The following is a 24,186-nucleotide window of genomic DNA, read 5'->3' as shown; positions in this document are numbered from 1 at the left end:
TCTAGGTCCTTATCCTCATTAGACGATAATGTAGCAGTTTGATCAAATCACTATTGAATCAATTCATTATTCATCTTCATCGTCGCGGTTAGCCCGAGAAATAGAAAACGACTTAAAATAACCCAAAAAGTAAAAACTATTTTTAAAGCGTCAATATATCTACCAACAGTTTATCCTACATCCTCAGCGTTGCGATTAATGCATAAAGTACAAAAGCAATACCTGGATACAATATTTTTCTTAAATCACATTACTCAGTGGTGCTGTTAGTCTTCTACATATTTAGAATTACATACATTAATACCAATTCAATATGGAAAGTTACTTACCCATCGTTGACTCCAAAAAGATAGGGATACAGCTCACAGATATATCTAACTTCCAATTGTATTGTAGATAATCACTTTCAAACACAGAACAACAGTTTCCAATAAACACACACACACTCAAACCACCATGCGAATCGTTTTCAAAACGTACAGAAGAGCTATAAAGCAAATGTACTCTCGAATGTCTCAAATCCGAATGATTCTGAAAAACAAGAGGTCATAGCTTGACTGGCTACCTTGAGACTTTGACTGGTGACTCATTTTCAGATAACAGGTCGCAAGAACCTATTTCTCAGGAAAGCAATCATGTGTGTAGAATATAGAGGTTTAAAAACTTTTAGAAAATGAGGTTAAAATACCAATTTTTTCATCTACCCATTACCAAATATTCGTAAATAAATTAAACTGTTCACGCAAATACGAAGTGGGCCGCGCCTTGCAATTTCTAGCGAAACTCTCGCATACAGATGCCATTGTCAATATGCTAAAGCCACTCTAGAAAATACCGTCGCCACTACATATATGAGCCAACAACAAAAAAATTAAAATCGAGTCAACAACAGAAAACACAAAATCTTTCACAATTACAATTTATTTACTTCTAAATCAGTTATTTCACAAAATATCACAGTCGCTTCTTACTTGAAGTTTAAAAAGAAATCTGGTGTCTCAATTGTTCTAGCACTTGATAGTAACATGGGAGCCAACATCTCGATGGTCTACTGCTCGTAAAAACATTCCACCTCTAGTAAGAGTCGATCGCCGTCTATTCCAACACAATCTTCCCCGACAGTTTCCTAACATCGCCCTTTATGTTCTTCGATGAAATCAGGTTCAAGGCATCTATGAACAGAGGAATCGTTGCAGCAAGCATCACATTTCTCACTAACATTTTGAGAACATTTTGATAGGTATCTGCCGTACCACTCCGATACATATTTCTCATTTCTCTGTAGTCGAATTAATGCATAATCAACACAACTACTTACGTTAAGCAAACCTTTCCAACCCTTTCTGGCAAGACATACGCATAAATTGTAGTCAACATTACAAACAGGTTCTAAACTCACCACTTTGGTGCATGGAAACGCCAGAAACGAACGTTCAAATTGAATCCAAGTTTTATAGCTGGTGAAGGACGTTTTACACTGTCGTTCTCAAAATAATCATCTATAACCACCTGCAAGTTCATCAAAGTTTTCCATTCATCGACAGAAAATATTGCGCCTTGTTGGCCAGCTTTGAATACAAGTACAAATGTAGCAAAGTTTTTCAAAGGATCCATGCCGACAATAATCTTCTTCGATGCACTCTCGTTCAAATTATAGCACACTTCCAACAAACCTTGGCGAATGGGCTCACGTAGAGTCTTCACACTCTCCTCCTCTCTTCCCTCTGTATCCTCTTCTGTTTTTGTTTCTTCGTCCTCCGCTGTCTGCTTTCGTCCCATCTTCTTCTTCGCTTGCTTTGCGCGCTTGTCGTCTTTTTGCGGACGCTTCACTCCAGCTTTCTTTGGAACAGTTTTCACCGATGCAGAATTCATAGCTAAACTCGCAGATAATGCACAACTTACAAGAGAACAACTGACTCCTTCTGCAGCTTGTAAAGAACTAAGGCTCTTCCTTATCTATGGTGACCTCTCAGATGCCAATATCACCATCTACGTCACAGAACTTGCTGGGAGTTGTCATCTGTCTATGGCGACCTCTCAGATGTCAATGTCACCATCTACGTCACAGAACTTGCTGGGACTTGCATCGAAAGTCGCAGACAGCTTGACACCTCAGGTTTGTTCATACAGTAGCTGACTGCAGCACCATGACGTCACGTAACTTCAACCAATCACAGCTTGTTCCCAAAACACAAGCAGAAAGAAAATGGCGGCGCGGAATGCTCATATTGCACTACGTTAAAACTTTCCATCGCCATGTGACGTCACAACGTTTCAGCAAGCTGGATCATGTCAGCGGAAATGCCAGACAGCTTGACGCCGTACATCAAAACAAGAATCGAGCTCCCCCTAGCACTCTTATCAGCAATGTGACGTCAAAAACAAAATGGCGACTTAGGTTAACTCATGCCTTAGCCTGCTACTATGCACTGTGACACACAGTCATCGTAGGTTTGCGTAACATTTCGAACGCTACTCTTATCATCACTAGTGACGTCACAAGATTTGCTTCTTCCCAACTGCAATCCTGAGGTGGTTAGGTTTATTCATGCTCTACCCCGCTATCATCACAGTGACGTCACCGTGGTTAGGTTTGTACACGCTCTTCCCCGCTTTAACCATAGTGACGTCAGAAATTTCGACCAATCAGATCACGTTCCCAGCTGACGTCAGAAATTTCGACCAATGAGATCACGTTCCCAGCTGACGTCACCATGGTTAGGTTTACTCATGCTCTACCCCGCTATGACCACAGTGAAGTTAGAAATTTCTACCAATCAGATCACGTTCCCAGCTGACGTCACCATGGTTAGGTTTACTCATGCTCTACCGCGCTATGACCACAGTGACGTCAGAAAAAATCGAGCAATCAGATCCATGTTCACAACTGCCTCCCTTCTACTAGGCTCACAGTTTGAAATGCTTAGTGGAAAGCACTGTGAAGCCTGGGATACGTTTTAATATTCATCCCCATTGTCGCGATACACCTAGAGACGTACAAAACGACGTAAAATAGTCTAAAGAGAATGTAATCTGAGAATGTTCCATACTTTTCGATAGCTGTTCTAATTGTGGCACCCTGAGTCACTGGAGGAATACTGGAAAACAATCTGGAAAAAAACGGAAAGGACATCGAACTGCTTCTAGGCGACAGAAGACCGAGCGGTGTGGAGTGTAGAGGAGCAAGTCGTGCGAGTTTCCATGCAAGCATTACATCCCCTACAACCCTTCCCCTACACAACTAAGGAGTCAAAAGGGACGGCCTCCCCCGCCTCTCACGAACACCGACAGAGGCGAGCATTCACCCACGCCCCCTACGCCATCACACCACCCCGATACCGAGACCAGGATCCCCAAGGAGCCCATTCAGACAGGGCTCGTCAAAGGGTGGAAGTATGGAGTTTTCACCAACGACTGCTTTTTCAGCAAACCGCTGGTGCCTACGTCCCTATTGGCCTGGGTTACATCCCCCACGGACCATTCACCCCTCCGCAGTGCTTGTTCTCCCCCCTCTGTACCCTCCCTTGCCCCACCCCTTTCCCCCTGAAGTTGAAGGAACTCTTAAAAATGAACCCCCAGTTTTTCCACTGGCCCAAGATAGGCCTTCTTTTTCGAGGAGAGGGTTAAGGCAAAGATTTTTTTGTTTGGACAAATTATTAATTTATTGGAACCTGTAAGAGAAAGTATTTGTTTTAGTGTTACTTACCGGTGATCTAGAAAATAATGAAAAACAATAACACTTAACTAACAATTTATTCACAAGAACAATATGTCAGTATAGGATAGATATTTTCCTCACAAAAACGATCATTGGAATATTTGATGTTTTTTATCGTTACGGATATGAAGAGAATAAAATTTAAAGTTGGAGATCTGGCTCCCTACTTGAAAGCGGAGGAAAATAAAACGTGTAACGGAAATTTTGTTTGCACCGGTTTTTTTCTGCTAAAGTTTTCAAATAGGGGGCACATCCCAAATTGGAATTTTAATTTCAAAACCATATCGATGCTTTTCTTTACGAAAAATGATATGATGCAAACTTCAAACACTCCAACGTCATTCTGTTTCTGACGTCACAGAACTTTGGTGGAAAAGGCTGTGTGAAATTGCCCCCCCTTTTTTTTAACTAGTTTACTTGAGAAACTTATTGGTATAAACTAAATATAAAAATGGTACATTACAAGACAAGCAAAGAGCAATCAAATGATCAGTGGAGCACATTGTGATTCAGAGGCCCCGTCTAGTTTGCTGAACGTTTTGACACCAGGAGCAGTTCAGTTGTATCCCGGTGTCAGGCTGCTGCAAGGAAATTGTGTTCAACCAAGCAGACACTGTAGACAAGAACAGCGGTGTTGAAGTTCAGAAATTTGAACAAATACCTCCTGCATGTTGCTTCATCCGTTCATTTGATTGGTTAGCACGCATCACGTAATCATACTGTACACCGCACCACAACGTAGTGCAAACGGTGTAGACACCAAATCGACGACGTAGATGGCTCGGTGTTGCACCTTGTAACCAACTGGAGGCGTGAGTGCGAAGAGAGTCAAAAGGGACAGCGAGTTAAAAGAAAAGCGGAAAGCAGTGGCGTAAATTTTCGAAAGCAGAGGGGAGGGGAAATTCGTATACTTTTTTTAGTAGTCTGCTTTCATTTTCCTTTCACGTTCTTTTCTCTTGGAAATACTGGGCCAAAGGAAAGGGTGTTATGTCCCCCACCAAAACCCCTTGTGCACGCCACTGGGCGGAAGCTATACCGGGCTTGTTCCAACTCGTCACCTTTTCCGCGCTAGGGATCACTAGACAGTTTCTGCCAATCACAGACGAGGTAAATGCCGTCTGCTAGAGAGCGAAGGGCGAATGGGGAGCAGAGAAGCAGAGATTATGCACGCGGTGTTGCCACTTCCTACTTTATTCCTCACTTTATGTAATTCAAGAAGTTCATTTTGCCCAATTATCGTGGTATTGGCAAGTGTACTGTATGAACATTTGTAAAGTTGAAGTTCTGATTCGAATGCCAGTTCGGTATCTTTGACAGCTCGAGAGGATGCCGATCGGATGCGTATCTGGATTCGAGCAGCACCTATTTTTCTGAGAAGCGCTGTTGTCACGTTTACCTGCAGTGTTTAGACATCGAACCCGACGTTAAACTCCCAAGGTCTCTACATTGTGTATATAAAAAAGAATAGCACAACTCTACAACACAATCTAGCAAAGATAACCGCAATTTCACGTTGTGAAATCTCTACAGAAACTGAATTTGCAACATCTCATTTACTCCACGTGGACTTTACAATTACTGCCAGCTTCTGAAATGAACGCTATTGGTGGGAAAGGTTTTAGGGTAGGATATACTGGGTTCCACGTGGACTTGACATATGGTTGTCAGAGAGAAACTGAACTTTCTAAAGTAAAGTGGCATTCGAATCAGGACTTGAACTATGCATTTTCGTGTAGCTTGTATGCGGCCTGGCTTCTCCAAACAGAGAGCAGTTGACAGTAGAGAGTGACAACACCGCGCAGTTTCTGCCAGAAACTTCAATGCGGTGTAGGAGACATCCACCCACCCCTTAATTTTTCAAATGTATAACAACTTTCATAAAATATTTGATACTATTTGCGGGAATAAATACCTCGCTTGTAAGTCCGACCACGTACCCGCCCCCCCCTTTCATACTGCGTTAGTGGTTTTGGGTTAAATTTCATAAGCGTTATGAATTTCTAGTGTGATCTTCTTCATTGTTGCTTATTCCACCCTTAAGCTGAAACCAATTACGAGATGTAACCATTTCAAGTAATTTTTAAGCAAAAAGAAGTTCCCCAACTATATTCTTGCATTCCGCTTAAAACATCTGCACTGATGGAGTGGTTAGCATAGCGCGCTACGACTCCAGGCGCATCGGTTTTGAATCCCAGCCTGGGCGTGGGTGTTCTTCGTGACAATCTCTTCATCATTTTCAACATATCATCATTCATCGTCATCTTCGCGATTAGCCACAAGTGACAGAAAAGCTAAGCAAAATGTATCAAATTGATTAATATATCAATGAAAACTCCTGTTCCTTTGCAATCATACGGTCTCAACATATGCTCACAAATCAGCTAGGACATTGATTGATTGAATTTGAAATTAGCTAAAACAAGCACAAAATCAATCAGTGGCACACGCAGACTTAGTAAGGGGAACGTGATATTTTGGAACAGTACTTCATGTGTTTATTTAGTTTATTTTTGGAATGTTAAACCAAAATATCTATCCCCGTTGGCACGTCACTGCACGCATAAATAATAGAGTCGATTACATAATGTAGAAATAGTGTGAGAGAATTCATGAGGCGTAATTAATTTTGTTTTCGATAATAACAAAGCTATCAAAATTATACCCCATTTGAAATTATCATAAAATTATATTATTTGCTCGATGAATAAAATAACATTAAATACAACTTTAAAAAATCAAGCAAAAGAGATAATTTTTCCGCTGACTTTCACCACACGACATTAGATATTTTGTTTTTCTTCAAGCTATTGAAAGCTTGGTATTCGGGAGTTGAACCTTTATCTGCTTTAGCACAAAACAGCAATAAATTAACCTTGAAAATGACGATAGGGTTTTATGACTGAAAACTACTGCGAAAATGTACGAGATATAATCCTCGATATAAAGAATGGATGTTCTTTGAAGAATAACAAGGTGAGAAATGTGTTAAGATATTTATGTCAACAGCAAGTACAGAGTATGAAATCAATGGTACTTACCAATTAGTTGTGATTGTTCCGCTTCTACTTTGCAGCATTTTGATTTTGTTGTCCCTGGATGACTGAGTTGCCTCTGAAAGTTACAAGATAAGCACAAATAAACCCAATGCTGAGATATTATTAATTAATAATTAAAAGCAATGCAACTGGAATTTTTAACAGTGTGTTAAAAGTAAAAACCTCAGACTGTCAAGAAAGAAGCAAGCATTGTGAACTTTTCTGGCATGGGTCAATCTACAGGTTGCATAAAAAAAATATAGGTAGACCAGGGCATTACGGATCAATTTTTCTTTACAACAGTTTTTATTGGCCAAGGAATTAGGCTAGCAACACAAAACTCTACCAAAAAATTAATTATAGTTTCTACTACATGTGCATAGCATTGAAAGAACCAGAAGTTGAAAATACAATTCAGAAAAAAATATTTTGTGAGACACTGCAATTGATCCGTATTGCCCTGATAGCAGGGGTAAAACGGATCACTAACGGGGCAATATGGATCAGTTTAATTTTATGTATATAACATAAGATTAAAAACATAAAAAACATAAAAAACAATTACCGTATACTGTATTACAGTTTTGGGATCTGACATATACCGCACACAAATTGTTTTCTTCCGACAGCATTTACGCAACGCTCATGATACCATTTACGACAGGACTGACATTGAATCCAATCTCCCATCTCTTTCTCTGCAAACTTGAAAACGTATCTTCGCACAGCTTTGGGTGTTAGCCCGAATCCTCTTCGAGCTAAATCACACAATCTCGAAGAAAGAGCCTGCTCAAACTCATCACTAAACATTTCCTTTACACCAGGACGACCAACGTCATCTGATCCACCAGATGTTCTTCGTTGCAATGAAGTATATGGCACACCACAAAGTTCCGCAGCTTGCCGAATAGTCTTTTCTCCGGATGTCACCAAACGCACAAACGCACAGCTTCACACATTCCTACTACAGACCACGAATTTCTGGTGGACATCTTTTGATAATCGCGAACCATCTGGAAATTGAAAGCGTCGTGTTAGAAGAGATACTGTTAAGTAAAAGTACGTAAAACGTACTGAAAGTGGGAGATCCGTTTTGCCCCGTTTTGGCCGATCCGTAATGCCCTGATTTGCATATTCTCGACATATGTCCATTTAAATAATAACAAATAGGGTTAGTCATATCAAATACTGGCACATCGCAAAAACACACCCTACCTTATCACATGTTAAATTGTAGAGCACTTAAACCCCTACATTCTACAATGCAACCTTACCAAACGTCGAACAAAACTTACAATGGGTACTTTTCCTGCACCGTCTCCACCAACTTGCTTACAACAATCACTTGTCACAGACGCGCGCCAACTGCCACAGCGAACAAAGACAGGCAGCGAGTAAGCGGGCAGATGGCAGCATGATCGGCTATATTTTTCAAGTTCGTACCTGCAACAGTTTTCTTTGCAGGTCACGTGAACCTTACGTTGATCCATAATGCCCTGTGATCCGTAATGCCCTGGTCTACCCTTTAGAACTGGGTAAAAGTACTCTCCGAAAGTATTTTCATATCCAGAATATCTATTCGAGCTACATAACTTCGTATAAGAACAAACGGGTCGTTATTAACAACATGTAAAGATTATAAAAACAATCATTTTCTAAGTTCTATAGTCAGCAAATATAATGATTTTCACCGATCGTAAAGATCAATTGTATTTTAATGTTTTCATCAGGTACATTTTAATGTATATTTTAATGTACTTTTAAATGTGTTTAGTATTTCTCTTATATATTTACATTTTTGTCATCAAATCTTGTATAATAAATTTCTCTCCTATATATTTTTAAATGTATATATGTACTGCTGCACTAAGGCTCGTCAGTTTTTTCAGTAGGATAATATCAGCATAAATAAATAAATATGCCTTTCAATACACTTGTGAGATTTTACTGACTTTGAACGAGAGCAAAATGGAACAATCTTGTCTAAACATTTCTTCAAGTTTGAAAGGCTTTTATTTCTTGCTTTCAATTTGTTTCGTTACAAAACTGATAACCATGCAGTAATTAAAGCCTAGAACTAGAAGACCCGCTAAGTAATTCGATATTTAAAAGATCGTCTTGATACAATCTGTAGATTTATCAGAACCAATATTGAAATGAGCTTTTAAATTCTTCATTTGTTTTGTCAACAGTGTTTCTTTGCACTCACAGCTATTGACCAGAGGCATACAGAGATATTTTTTGTTGGTGTCACATTTGGAATAATAAGCAAAATTATGTACACGTATGAAAAATAATGAAACTGAATCCTCACTTACTGCTTTTACAGCACTGCTCTTGGTAGATGCTGTAGCCTGGATGCTGTCTTCCATCGCACTAGCTTTTCAGAAGACGTGAAGGCCTTGGTGTTCAGTCCGTCGGTTTAACTTGACTATCATCAGGCAATCTGGGCTTGGTGGCGTCTTTCGACTTCCCAAAGTTCTATGTTGATACACTTTTCTGAGAAAGAAAAATCTATTCTTTGTACTATTCAATTCTAACTACAACTTTCCGTACAATAACTAACGGTGAACCAAATGTGCAAAATGTAAGGTCCCTTGGGGTAATAACGCCACACGGGGTAATAACGCCAAGTTCTCGTAAAGAGCGTATTTTGGAAGAAATAATCAGAGATATGACATATACAGTACCTTGCTTAAAGGTTCTGAAGCCAAGAAAGCAAGAAACCGTTCTGGAATATTCTCTGTGGCACCAGTATTTCTCTATGTTGTGCAAAAGGCGGTTGATTTCCGGCCTGTTGTAAAACAACCAAGGTAAGTTCGTTGCATGCGAGACTGTATTTTAAATGTTTGTCAATTACACTGCACACATATTACTAGTATATTTAATCTATTATCGTTATGTACTAAGTGATCGTGAATGTGTTTAAGAACGAGCTCGTAATGGACATAGAACGTGTAACAAGTGAGCCGGGGGAATAGCGCCACGCACTGTTTCTTTCAGTTTATGAAATCAGGAGCCTGCGATCAGCGTTGTTTTGTTATTTTAGATATCAGTGATCTACAAAAATAAAATATACATACTGCATGTCCGAAAAGGTGATGGAAGTTATCGATAGTTTTGGCACAATTCTAACGACTGATATCTTCCCAAAAAAGAAGAAGGTATTGGAAGTACATCTTCATCAACTTCTACTGGAAGCTACTCAAAATCAACAGAACCCAAAAGAAGAAAAACAGTTCATAATAAAAACTAAGAAATATCATCGAAGGAAACTGGTGGCGGCACCATCATCGTTGTGTCCCTAGAGAATTTTGTTCATTTTCTTGTCCTAAACTTTACATTGGAGCATGATGGAGTGGCTATGCAAATGTTACTTTTACCGAATGTAAAAGTTTCTCGCATAAATCGATAATAAATATGTGTTTAGTAAACCTTCCTGATCATGTAGCAAGTAACAAGCTTCCGAAAATTACATTTTCGTGAACATAAGAAGTAATATTAAAGTGCAACGGCAGGGTGGCCCGAACAAACCAAATATGGTATGTTTGTGTACAAAGAGCACTAAACTTGGCATTATTTGGGTCGTTCCTAGCTGCCGTGGGTTCGACATTACACACATTTATATTTTACACTGGGCTTTATGTTTTCTCTGGTCGCGAGTATGTGTAATTCAACGGCGGGTGTAGGAATCGGAGAAACTCACCAAACAATCCAGAAAAAATATTATGTGAGTATGCGCATGATATTTATTATTATATAATTACACTATCCAATATTTTAATGTTAACGTATGCTTTCTTTTCATACAGTAGACATTTTCCCCTTGCACTTCCGTTCTCTATTTTTTGTTACAATACTTTCAAAATTATAATTCCCGTAAATACAAACGCCATAGGGGTTGGTAGACGTGAAACAGAAGATAATATTGTTTTGTAATAACTACTCTTCTCGATAAATGTGCTACATATAAAGTAGAGCATCATATTTACTAGTAGAAGTGTCAATTATAACAACAAATAAGAAAATAAAAGTGCAGTCGTGCGGAATTATTATGTATTATTCTTTAGCAATATATATATATATATATATATATATATATATATATATATATATATATATATATATTTATTGTGAAAGCTACAAGTAACAAAACAAAATACTGTGCACATTTGAAGTTTATTTTTAGTTCAGATATCTTTTTCTATTGTTAACGATCATCCATTTTTATAATCATAGTATTACAGCACTGAAAAATCATCTATCGTCTTTCGGCATAACTTCTGAGGTTAAGATCAAATTAAACTTGCAATTTATCCCTGTGTACTTAAATGGGAGAACAGTTGTCCGTCTGAAGTGAAAGGACAAAACTATCGTGTCGCCACCTAGAATTAGCTTTCGTTGAGCACATAAACACGATCATTTAGAATTTTCCGAATGCTCGGGATCCCGAAAAGTGGGAAAGTAATTTCTCTAAGTCGGGCTAGAAACTCGATTCTTTCCTTATTTTAGTACTTATTTGTCCGGATTCAGAACACACCTACTGGGTCAGATTCATTTTGTGTTCCTGTACACAAATTTATGATGAATACTACGAGTTCTTAAGATTTAAATGGCCGAAAAATGTATATTTATATTATTAAAAAAATACGTATCTTCCTTACCTTTTTGTTCTTTCCATTGAATTTTGGTCTCTTATTAGTTTCTTATGTCACATTTGCATTTGCTTTCTTTCTAAAATAAATCTATGGGAACATATAAGTATTATTGAGCTAAAATATTGTTGCAAGCCAGCAATGCAATTTGTTCTATTTACTATTTATTGTTAAAGCTCGGGTTTTTGTGACGTCATATTTCATTTTTGCCTCTTTTTCGATGCTTTAGTTCATTTAGCTTTTGTGGACACGTTGATGCTGGTTTTATTAGTCATGTAAATATATGTGTTAACTATATTTTATCTTTTGTCATATTTTGGCTAAAACATGATTTTAAAAAGCATATTTTAAAAAGCGCATTTAGAGTGCTTCAAACGCATACCGAGAACTCAAATTTTGTTTGCCCCCTTCATTTGTGTAAAATATATTACGATGAAGCTAAGGGAGAAAACAGGATTGTTTTAAAGTGTGATCCGAACCACTATGTGTCTCCACTGGGTAACGAACAACAACCCCTTGATTACAGTATCGAGACAGACGAGACTTTGCAACATCGATTTCTCACATGTAGTCCAACACTCCCGCAGCAGCCACTGAAATCCTTCACAAAATCAAATTTATGGTAATTTTGGCTCTAAGTTTACCCTTACACCCCCAAACTACAAACTTATATTCGCCCAGGTGGAAATATGTGGATAAGCCTCTGCTTTGCTTTTATCAGTTTCGTCTGCAGTTGTATGCCTCTCATTCTCGATTATGTCTTGAAATATAAACAACTGTCTCGTTTTCATCTCCAGCCTTGTTCTGTTTGACCCTTCATTTTGACGATACGAACACTCGAAAAACGAAACTTTATGCTGAATATTAGGATCCACGTATTACAGGCTGACAATTGCCACGAATGGATTGACTTTGTAACCGCTATAAACAAAATATGAATTATCTCTAAATGCACAATATAGATCGGCTTCGTATATTTGAGTAACTCACATAGTAAAGTAAATTGGATTTAGGTAAATTTTTCAATTCTCAAAGGAGACCGAGAGTCCAGGAAACTAAAATTTCGTTCTCGCCTCGATTTTTTTACGAGGATGTATCGGTCTCGCCTCGTCTCGCCTCGATATCAACACCAACATCAATATATTTTTATTTCTTTGAAACACACAAGGAATGAGAGGAAAGCAATTGATTACATGGTACTTACCCAATCTGTCAATCTGGAAAGAAAAAAAATCAATGTTAAAGTTTAGCACCTTCCAAAATGGGTGGGGGGCGATTTTTTAAAGGAGCACAATTAAATGATCAAATTAACACTGTAGTCCCATTTTATTCGGCAATAGTATCTCACAAAGGAGGGGCTCTGTCCCTCGTAAGCCCCATTTGATCACGCCCCTGGCATAGCGGTGATGCTCATTCCGATAGAAAAGCATATAATATTATTAAGAAAAAACTAGAGAAAGAAATACAGAATAGCTAGCTACCTCGGAGACAATGTTAGGGTCACCTTGGCTTCTATTTAGTAACATTTACAGACTGTAATATAGGATATTGTATCTTGTATCACGTTTAGAAGTTATGAATCTAATGAATGATCTAATGAATTACATCTAATGTTACGCTGGCGTTTATTTTGCATACAGATGATGCTTCAATTCCTTCAGGACATAATAACGTATTGACTCACTTCAATAATTCTATACAGGAAATAAATTATTATGATTCATAGTGGCATATGGTGTACAAGGAAAATAAAATGCTCGTTCGCAGATATTCACACAAAAATGAAGGGGATGATAGTAGTAAGGAAGATGCTTAAAAGTACTATATAAAGGGGCGAACTGATACATTGAACTGACATACTTCTTTCTAGTAACGATTCAATCTGCACAGATATATGTCACTTTTCCACATGATTGAATCAAAAGTTGTAGCCGATTCGGTGGCCAGGTGCGTTGAAGTGGACAACTATCGATCTCACCACTGAAGTTCCTGGGTTCGAGTCCTGCCTGGGCATGGGTATTCTTCGAAAATGTCCCTTTATTGGTTTCATCTGATCATGATTATCATCTTGGTCTTAATTATACAAAAGCGGACTAAACGAAGTACAAACACACCAAAAGGTGTGTATCTCACTATAGCATTAACTGAAAATAGCTGCAGTTTGAGTTGTGCCACCTTTCTAAATGATGTTCTATTATAGAACTTTTATGATATTTTATCAATTGTGCAACAGCAAGATTCTGTTATTCTTTATTATTGTATCTGATTCGAAGTAATAATGATCATAAGATATTAAATTGCTTATTTTATATGATAAAATACGACATACTTGCGTCAGTATCAACACACCTCAATCGAAGCAAATTCTATCTATATATGTACATACTCCTTATCCTAGAAGTTAAACATTGAGGATTAATGATACACGCTGTAAGTTTTTAGATTTAGAATGTTTATTGTGACTGCATACATCAGCATCTATCGAGGCTTCAATTGTTCCCTTGGACTGTAGTACACTGCTGTTGTCTCCACCTGCAGAGGTTTTATCTTGACCCTGAAAGAAAGAAATAAATAAATTTAAAAAAAATAGTAAGGAATGCAAGCAGAAAGAAGTACGTTCACTAGGGTTCGACTTCGAATAATTATGACCTAAAACCTTTATGATGTAATAATATACCCTAAAACGTACCAAATATAATCAAATATCTCAAAATATAAACTAACAATACTGCTAACAAATAATAACAAGGTAGCTATTAATGTTATTAAGCATTTCCCAAAGTCGTTATTTTCTTTTGGAGGAGAATGTCCAACAAATACTTTGTTGACCTTATATAAATATTATCCACTGGGGTGGAAAAAGAGAAACTGGAAATATGTTATTTATAAAAACATAATTACATGTCAAAAAGTCATATCTTAACTTTAGACTTCATTTTATAGGTTGTGCTCGAAGATTACATTTATTTTCAATTTGAAGCCTGTACAAGCATTATATCTGTTGAATGGTTTAAAATGATTTTTATGCTTATGCTTCTTATGCCACATTTTGGACAAAATATGACCTGAAGCTAAAATATGGTTTTAAAAACTAATGCATTTAATATAAAGGACCAAAAAAGGTCACTTAGACATGGGGAAGCAGGACAAGCTAGAAATGTGATGTCATAAAAATTTGAACGTTAGTAACGCTGTTCTAGTGGTCGATGGCGAAAATTATGTACAGTCGTAACCTTGTGTAGTCAGTAGCTATTGTATTCCGAACATTTCGGGCTAAGGACGACACAAGTGGCATCACGTTATGCTCTCTTTACACAGAACCATATACCACTTGCCTCGTACCCAGTTTTAAACTTGAGAATATATATGCATCTCACTGTAGCAAAGAGACAGCATTCGATGAGTCGATTTTTCAGGGATTCATCTCTTGTGCGCATGTTAAACTGAACAACCATGCAACGTTTCTCTACAATGTGACTGAAACATATGTGTGCGGGCGTGTCTGTAGAGTCTGGTATAGGGTGGTCTCCTCCAGATTTTTTTTTTCTTTTTAGAAATTCTTATCTCCTCGTTAACACTTAGTGTTTTAAGGTGATATCAAAAGTTCCTAGAGCACGGAAACGTATTTAGAATGTATTTTTAAAAAGTTTTCTCAATGATAATGTTAATGTTTTTCTAAATTAAACTTTCGCGCTACTCATTCATTGTTACTGATTCTTCATTGTTACATGTAGACAACCATTAAACTTATTTGCCCAACCTACATATAAATCATAGTATTATTTGACAGTTTATTTTTCGTTTCTTATCGTAACCATTGCGCAAAGAAATTTCTTCCACTAATTAAATTTTGTCAAGAGAGAAAATATCACCACATTTTGAGAAATCGGTGTAGGACGTATGATCCATCAATAGTTATAAGAAACTACGTGAGGAAAATTTAGAAAATTAACATTTAAGCACTTATTGTTTTATGCTATATATATAGTAGCATTTCTCTGTCTCTCTTTTTTTACGCGCGCGCATGTGTGTGCGTGTTTGTTTCTGTGTGTGCTGGTACGTTTGTAATTTTAATGAAATGTCTTCTAAATGTTGTACCCTTTTCAAGTTATACGCACTTTATACTCTGCTACACAAAATATCAACACTTACTTGTACATGCTGCCTTGAACTGGACTTCAAAATAATTTGTCGCAGATCCTTGCCTTTCCCATTTCTTTCCTTTACCGTGCTGACTCGAACTGGAGTTCCACTATCTGATACGTCCTTCAACTTTAGATGCTTTGGTGAGTTTTTCACTCACCAGTGGCCCACCTCCCTCCCTGGGCCCTGAGAGCATCATGAACCCTTTAAGGCCCAACTTGCCTCTTAAGGCCCTCTTTAACCATTTCAGGGCTCCTTAGGGCCCCTTTGAGGACACCCTGGAACCCCCTTGACACCCCATTTTCCCTCTAGGGGAAAACCAACACTGCCGAGGAGATCGTGGACAATGGGGGAGCCCAGGTCGGATGGGACGTGGGGTACCTCCATGCCTTCCGCCCTCCTTCCCACCGAATCCCCCCTCCCCGTGGGAATGAGCCCCCCAGCGTTCCCGGACGCCGTAGTGATGGTGCAGCAGAAGAAGATCTAGGGATCAACCATCCGTAGTGAGTGCCGAAAGGGACGAGAGAGGCCCACGCACGCTTACATGCACACACACACTCACACACATACAAACACACACACACACACACAAAGAAAAAAGAAAGCTATAACTTAGTAACTAAGAACTAAGAGGGAATTGGAGGGTGAACTACCTTATGGTGAATCCAGCCGCCATACAGCAGCCGGATGTCACCCTTACTAACTATTCGGTCTCCAGCCGCTCGAACGGCCGGAGACCACCACTAAGTCACTACGGAGACACCAGCCGCCATACAGCAGCCGGATGTCACCCTTACAAACTATGGGGTCTCTAGTCGCTCGAACGACCGGAGACCACCCTTACTCACTAAACATGAATAAATACCCATATGCTACCTCAGAAATAGCGGTAGCACAGAAACTCTCTGGTGTGTGGCGATTGTTTTATTGTAAGATCATCTTTAGGCCCAGCCTCTTTGCCATTCCCACTTGCCTCGCTTCTTGTTATCGGTGCTTATCTTTAACCAAGATGAGGTTCTGAAGAGGATCAAAGCTGAGGCCATGGACGCCTGCAGGAGGGGAATCCCTAAGCAGACTTTGGATTGACGTTAGCATTATGTCGACTAAATTAATGGCAGAGCACGGTATCAAGCATATCAGCTTATTTAACACATTTCTGGTTCTTTTACGAGTGAGAAGCTAGAATTTAATAGTTCTGATTATACGCAATGTTTTAAATCAAGATTACCCTTTTTACAGAAAGTTAATATTTGCACAGAATATATAATTATTTTGTACTTTGTTGTAACATGAAATGGAAGATATTTAAGACATTCCAATTTAGTTAAATAACACAAAGATTATACTTTACATATTCTTAGAGTTACTTATTTTTCCCGTTCATGTCCTATATTTTAGCTTTATGACCGGCATCCAACAAGATTTTGAATAAAAAACTTAAATGTCCTAATTTTGAGGTTTGTACTGATGGAATCAATCACAGAGCTTTGAAGGTATTTCTCATTCCGTTCCAATGTTTTCATTGTAAAGCAGGAAATATACAGAAAAAAGTTATGGAAGTAAAAATCACCCCAAATGAAACTTCTTGAATCATTTCAATTTATGTCAATGGTGTATGTTTCATATTATTTCAAGTTATGCTAATTGCTGAATATTTGTTTGACAATCCAGGTCATAATGCAAATGTCGATAGATTATTTTCACTAATATCAGTACAATGGATTGATGAGAGAATTACATTTCTCGTAGAGTTTGTAAAAGATTTGATAATGATACAGTATAATTGCAAAAACATTTTGACAAAAGATAAAAGTTGACTGTTCAAAGTTCGCATATTTTGACTAAACTTGAAATGTTGAAAGAAAAAAAAATGGCTCTTCTGAGGAGTACGTCTTAAAACACAGAAGTGTATTGTTTGGTATTAATTACAAGTTTGGGAATTTTGTATTTAATAAATAGCTACAAAATCATATTTCTTAAAGTTTAAAATGTGTCAATTTTATATTATTTGCTAACATGCTTTAGTAATATGTATTATTTAATACAAATGATATGTGTCCTACATTATGACAAAGTCATTCAATTTGGGACAGCATGCCCTACGTTTCCCTTTGAGTGATCTGGTAACCTTATTTATTCTACAAGGATATGCTAATGCTCTGTGCTGTAACACTGTATTTTCATAACATTATATTTATATCTTTTGGCTCCACTTCTGTTTCACTTGTCAAGGTTAACATAAAAGCGGAGACCGTTCAGGCGTCCATCCCAGAGCCATACGATGACACCGAAAAGTGGCAAATCGAGAAAGGAGAAATTGATAAACTGATAATAATGATGATGACGTAAATGCCGATAGAATGGATGATACATCACAAACTTCTTGATTGATTTCAGTCCTAACATAATTTATAACTTATGTAAATTAATATAAACTTAATCTAAATATTCTTGTACATGTGCGACAAGAAAACTCTTTCTGCTCCAATCTGAAACTATTTTCTTTCGTAGTTGTAAAAGTATATTATAAACCTAACATTAGCTATGTGTTTCTCCTGCTAAATCTTAATAATAATTATATATAAATCCTATCCAATATTCTTTCAGGTTGTCGTGCTTAATCTTGATATCTCCTTTGTTTGATTTGATTATATAGTAATAATTATATAAACCCTATCCTAATTTTCTTTTAGGTTGTCGTGCTTAATCTTGATATCTCCTTTGTTTGATTTCATTATATAGTAATAATTATATATAAATCCTATTCTAATTTTCTTTCAGGTTGTCGTGCTTAATCTTGATATCTCCTTTGTTTGATTTTATGATATAGTAATAATTTTATATAAATCCTATTCTAATTTTCTTTCAGGTTGTCGTGCTTAATCTTGATATCTCCTTTGTTTGATTTCATTATATAGTAATAATTATATAAACCCTATCCTAATTTTCTTTTAGGTTGTCGTGCTTAATCTTGATATCTCCTTTGTTTGATTTCATTATATAGTAATAATTATATATAAATCCTATTCTAATTTTCTATAAAGTTGTCGTGCTGAATGTTGATATATCCTCTGTTTAACGTTCCATTGTTGTAATAATTATCTATCCACTGTGGCCTATCCTCCAAGATATCTATGTATTTTTGGTATGGCATACACCATTGTCTTTGCTCCTATATTCCTAACTTATGTGAGGCTTACATTCTATCTTTTATTTTTTTAAATGTCATGTTGATCCATGAAGCATTTTAGTACATTTAGTACATTTTACCATGTGGTTCATACACCATGTCTATCTTCTTTTTCTGTGCTACATTCCATAATTCATGTTTTTATTATTTACACATTAGCTATAATGAAAGAAATAGTAGGTGATTCTTGTTACATCAGGGCGGTTCCCTGTAAGGTGCCTAAACCCTATGTATACTAATTCGTCATGTTTCTTAGGGCTAAGTACTAATAGTATTTGACTAGAACCATAAAATAACATAAGGTATTTTAGAGGAAGAAAGTTAAGGTATCTGACAAATATATAACAAAGAGTCCAAATATTGAATATTTGAACTGAGGATGGAGAAGAAAGATCACGCCACAATTAAACATGGCTTCAGTAGAACAATAAACGTAGGATATGGAACAATGCACAGAGACTGTCATCTAGATAAAGACCCTAAGTTCAGAGAAAGAGGCAAGGAAGGAAAATAGAGGCTGTCCGATCTCCTTTTCAGGGGTTTTAAAAAGAAGGTGACCCTACCCTCCGTGGCAGAGTGGTTAGCGTAGCATGCCACCTAGCTGTGGTCCTAGGTTCCAATTCTAGATAAAACACTGACATTTCATCAATTCACCATTATCGTCTTCGTGATTATTCTAGAGAGGTATAAAGGATAAGGCATGGACGTTTCTTCTACCGTAAACTAGGGTGACTTTGTGACAGAGGATGCGTTATTCGGATTCTGGTATCCCACTCTAATGACTTCTGTTCTGTTGCCGAATGAGTGAGTCTTTTGCGTGCCTGACTTGTGCAGCAATCTGTTCTTCCAGATGCTTTGCCGAAAACAGCAGACAGTTGCTTTTCGTTGTCTGCACTGTGACCTTGCGAACATTGTCTGGAAATCTTTGTTCGTGTACGCCCTCTGAATCAAGAATGGGGAAGGTACTGTGAGTTTTGTAAATACCGGAACAGTAGCGAATCATACGCTGCTGATGTGAAGTTTGTGGGACATGGTGTGTGGATAGTACAGGTCATGTTGACAAATTTCGTACTTTGATGAAGATTCTGTCCAACACGAAGGGCGCTCCGATAAATCTACTTCAGTTTCTAAAGTCAGTTTCTGTTCTTGCAGAGGCTGAAGAATGTCACACACGTACAATAGGCGCATAGAATCCCGTATACGTATACATAAATTATTGTGAAGATTAAATGATGCCCTAACTGAAATGAGATATAAACCTCGCGTTGTGGAAGAAAAGTACTGCGAGGGACAACTTTTCCCCTCAGCGTATCAAGGAAGTGCAAAAGTGCGGCTTTGTTGTAATTGCAATGGAAAGAACTGTCAACACTGGAAGTTTCCGCAGAAGGCTAACATCTTTATTCAAGGGATGAAATATTGTCTAAAATAGATCACCCTATGAAAATTGGACGTCGAAATATATTTATGGTTTCTGAAATCTCAAATGAATGGCAGGATTTACCGACCTCCGTGGTCGAGTGGTTAGCACAGCGTGATACGACGCCGAGGGTCCCGAGTTCGATTCCTGGCCTGAGCTTTGGTGTTTGTAAGTGTCTCTTCATAAATTTCATCATATCATCACTCATCCTTACCGTCGCGATTAGACAAAATTGGCAGAACGGCGACAATCAATCAATTAATTGTTGGACTGAATAAAGGTTTTGCGTGAGCATAACATGGGCATATACCAGCACTTGCAGCGGCCCAGTGGGTATTGTTATCTTCTTCCTTGTCAAAATGTTCCAATATATTACAGCTTGTGAAGTACAGCAACATATCATGAGTAGCTAACCACAAGAAAGAATCGTATCTGTGGCTGTATCTTATTTAGCTATACATTGCAAATTGCACTGCCACAAAGTCACCCGAATCCATGGGTTGATATTCTAACAACCATTGTTTCATTATTTTAATTCTCACTAAATGTCTTGCAAAATAATTATCAGCATTCAAAAGTTCAAGTTTGAAATTCCTATTGTAGTTTCTTACCGAGAAGCTGCAGTTTGATACTTTCTTGTGGTAAACAAAAAGTAATAATAAAAGTATCACAAAATCACCAGAGCTTACGGAATTTCATCAATTCTTTTTTATCCTCGTCGGCGTGACTAATCTCATGGAGTAAAGAGTGACGGAAATTAGCCAAAGGCAAACACAAAGATGAAAGTAGGGAAGAAGTGACAGTAAGCACCAGAATGCAAGAGGGCAGAAGCAGATATAAGAACCCAAATAAAATGAAGAATGAACAAAATATTATTAATGTAAGATGTTCATATAGACGAGCTGGGTAAAACCGCCAATACAAAAAGTTCGAGAATTCCTAAAGTTCTACTGGTAGATAACAAATAAAATTACCCTACTGGATACGGAGGGGGGGGGGGGTAATGGTAACACACACATATATGAAATAGTGTGTGGGGTCCAGTGACTCATGGTGGGACACGTTCAATAGCCAAGAACTGCTAGATGCCTACGATCTAGGTTCGAATCTTGGTTAAGAAATAGATGTTGCGTTTGTATCATCGTTTAATCATAATATATTCACCATTCATCTTCATCGTAGCGATTTGCTGGGAAGTCCGAGGCCCAGGGACTAAAACCCAGAAGAGAAGATTAGAAAATCTAAATAAAATCCTTCAGATGATTCAGCTTTGGAAGTTGGCAACCTGATTTTCTATGAGTTGGCAAGAATATTTCATAGGAGTTTGCACGAGGGACGTGCGTTGAACGCAGTCAGTCTTCTCACACCCATTGTACGGTGTTGCCAACCGAGCATAGAATTTTCCCAGAAACGGGCAATTTTGGAGACGAAAATTTACAGCAAAAAAAGGGGGGGATGGCATATGACGTAAAAATTTCCCTCTGGGACAAGAACATCACTGTTCCAAGGAACACTCGTAGAACACTAGAAAAGAGTGTATTGTCCTCTTTAAACAACTCGGATAGGTGCGTGATAACGGTGATGAGAAATTTTTGGATCCGTAGCTAGGACGAGAAGGTTTATGAATGCAGTTCAAAAATAACAAAAAGCAGAAAGAACAGGGGTCGAAATCTCATCGGGTCTCGGGCGGCGTTCAGTGTCTGGAATATTTATATACATGTAGCAAGGTCGTGCGTGTAGTGTTGTGAGTGAAAGAACTATATTTCTGTGAATTATACTATGTCCTGTATTGTGAGCAGTGAACTAAAAATGGTTTACATGATTAACGAACTATTATTGACAATGACACTATTTACTCGTAAGGTTATTGAAGAATTAGTATTAACATTTCCATCTACAATTTCGACGATTGAGGCAAGTTTCTCTGCTCTTAAGAAAATTAAATCATTTCAGAACCGCATCTGGACAAGTCCGGTGGAGTAATTTCGTTGTTACCAGGATAAGGATTGTTCTGGAGATAAAAAGATTGGCGAGACAGAACTTGTTGTGCATACGTGACCCTGAAATTTGCGCAAAAGGATAGAAAAATGGAGTTCCTGTTGAAATGAAGTATTCAAGGTAAGAAATGTATTCCTATGTTATATTTTATGCTCGCATGTAGGCCTACATAAAATATTCCACAATATAGAGAACTAGTTGTTATAAATAATCATAAAGTACTTGAAATCCTTTCGTTACTGTTATTTTTTTAATGATACTATTTCGTAATTACTTGGGAGATGTGTATATATAATCACAATGTCCCATCACTTCAAATTAAAAAAAATGAACAAGCAAATTACTGTCCATTTGAACATTATGGCATGCAGAGATTATCCCAGGTTTTGAACGCAGTGTATGCCACTGGTGTAAAGGTAAATGCACCAATCCAGCAGTGTCATCTGGCCCAAAATATCTGTGGTATTGCAAAAGTTCTTTATAGGTGTATTTGAACACAATGTGTGTAGATTTACATAGATGGAACTTAGCGATAGATGAAAATGATTGCAGAAACTTTGTTCAACACACTTATGGGTAAGGAATGTTTAGAATATTAACACTTTTTTTGTGAAGTTTGCAAAATCAAAACTTAGAGATGAACATTAGGAGTATTGAACTATCATAGTGTTCAAGAAATGTACATAAAAATGACAGAAAATGTTAGTTTGTTTTCAATGTGTAAGATTGGTGGCTGCATTACAATGTTTCTAGCTAACAGAAGTATTTCAACGGAATATTCAAACTGTTAGAAGTTTCTCTCTGCAACATGAATATGTGTTCATAGAATTCATGTTTTTCTGTAACAATAAATATGTTTTCTGAACTCATCTGAGAATATTATAAAGTTATGTTATTGGTGCTGCTGATCCGAAATAAACAGTAGTGAATACTACAGTGCGTCCATTTCGATCTGCAGCCGAGAGATCGGGAGAAACGTGGCGGGCGGCGCTGACGGAGATGCCGACATTTGAGGCCTGTAATGCCCGCTTATTTTTGTGGACATCTTGCAAAACGAGCACTAACCTGTGTTATAACACGCAAAAGTTCTTCTGTAATTCTTCCAAGTTCCACCCTTATATACACAAATAAATACGCTTTAGAAATGATGTTAAGAGCCACAGATAATACTCTGTAAAACATTTTAATCATAGTTTTGACCAGTAACGTCCTGCTTAAGTTTATATCCTTCAAAGAGTTTTGTGTCGATGGGGATCGTTTGGAGGTTTCGAATGTGCAACACTGTATCAAGATTACGCGCAGACGAACCGTTAAAAGCTAATGGTGTTCGTGAGCTTCCTTGCAATCCGAAATCTCCTAGCTCAAGTTTTTTGTTCCTTCGCGACTACAGAGCTGTGAATATAGTGGCAGGCAGATGTAAACCAAGAGCGTGTTAATTTCGTACTGTGCGTAAGAGTGTTATTCTTGGTTACTTGCCGTTACTTCTTTGTGTTATTGCAGTGTGTATGTATGTGTTGTGTCAGTCAGACGATTGGAATGCCAGCCGCAAGGTTCACGTTAGAACAAAGAATTTTTATGTATGACACTTACGTGAAAACAGACTCGTGTCGAGACGTGTGTAGGCAATTTGTACAGAAATTCCCAGGCGTTTCACCTCCACATAGAGATACGGTTAGACGTCTTGTCCTTAAATTACGAGAAACTGGATCGTTAAATTTTAAAACACCTAAGCAAAAACGACGGATTCTAACCGAAGCAAAACTCGATGAAATTGGTGCAGCGTTAGAAAGTTCTCCAAACAAACCTCTACGCCATGTTTCACAGGAGATGGGCGTGTCAAAATCATCAGCACATACAGTCACTAAGCTACTAAAATTAAAACCGTACAGAGTTTGTATAGTGCAAGAATTACGGCCCCCTGACAACGTAAGTAGAGTAAATTTCTGTAATTGGGTTTTGCAGAATATTGTAGATGGTATTGTTGATCCACAGTTAATAATTTTTTCGGATGAGGCATGGTTTCACTTGCG

The 24,186-nt window shown here is 37.7% G+C and overlaps 1 long non-coding RNA gene across 1 annotated transcript in view; it reads right to left on the bottom strand.

Annotated features, from left to right (window-relative positions):
• Positions 1-11,487, bottom strand: part of LOC146003737 (uncharacterized) — a 56,928-nt gene extending 45,441 nt beyond the window's left edge. The window contains exons 1-3 of the long non-coding RNA XR_014443855.1: positions 11,418-11,487; positions 9,072-9,252; positions 6,757-6,829 (exon numbers count right to left, since the gene is read on the bottom strand). This is a non-coding gene — a long non-coding RNA (uncharacterized LOC146003737). The remainder of the gene's footprint in view (positions 1-6,756; positions 6,830-9,071; positions 9,253-11,417) is intronic.
• Positions 11,488-24,186: the final 12,699 nt, after the last annotated feature.

The sequence above is a fragment of the Lepisma saccharinum genome, chromosome 20, assembly GCF_977018435.1.
Source record: "Lepisma saccharinum chromosome 20, izLepSacc3.1, whole genome shotgun sequence".
NCBI lineage: Eukaryota > Metazoa > Arthropoda > Insecta > Zygentoma > Lepismatidae > Lepisma > Lepisma saccharinum.
The sequence above is the reverse complement of the archived record's forward strand: the minus strand, read 5'-3'. Positions and strand labels throughout refer to the sequence as shown.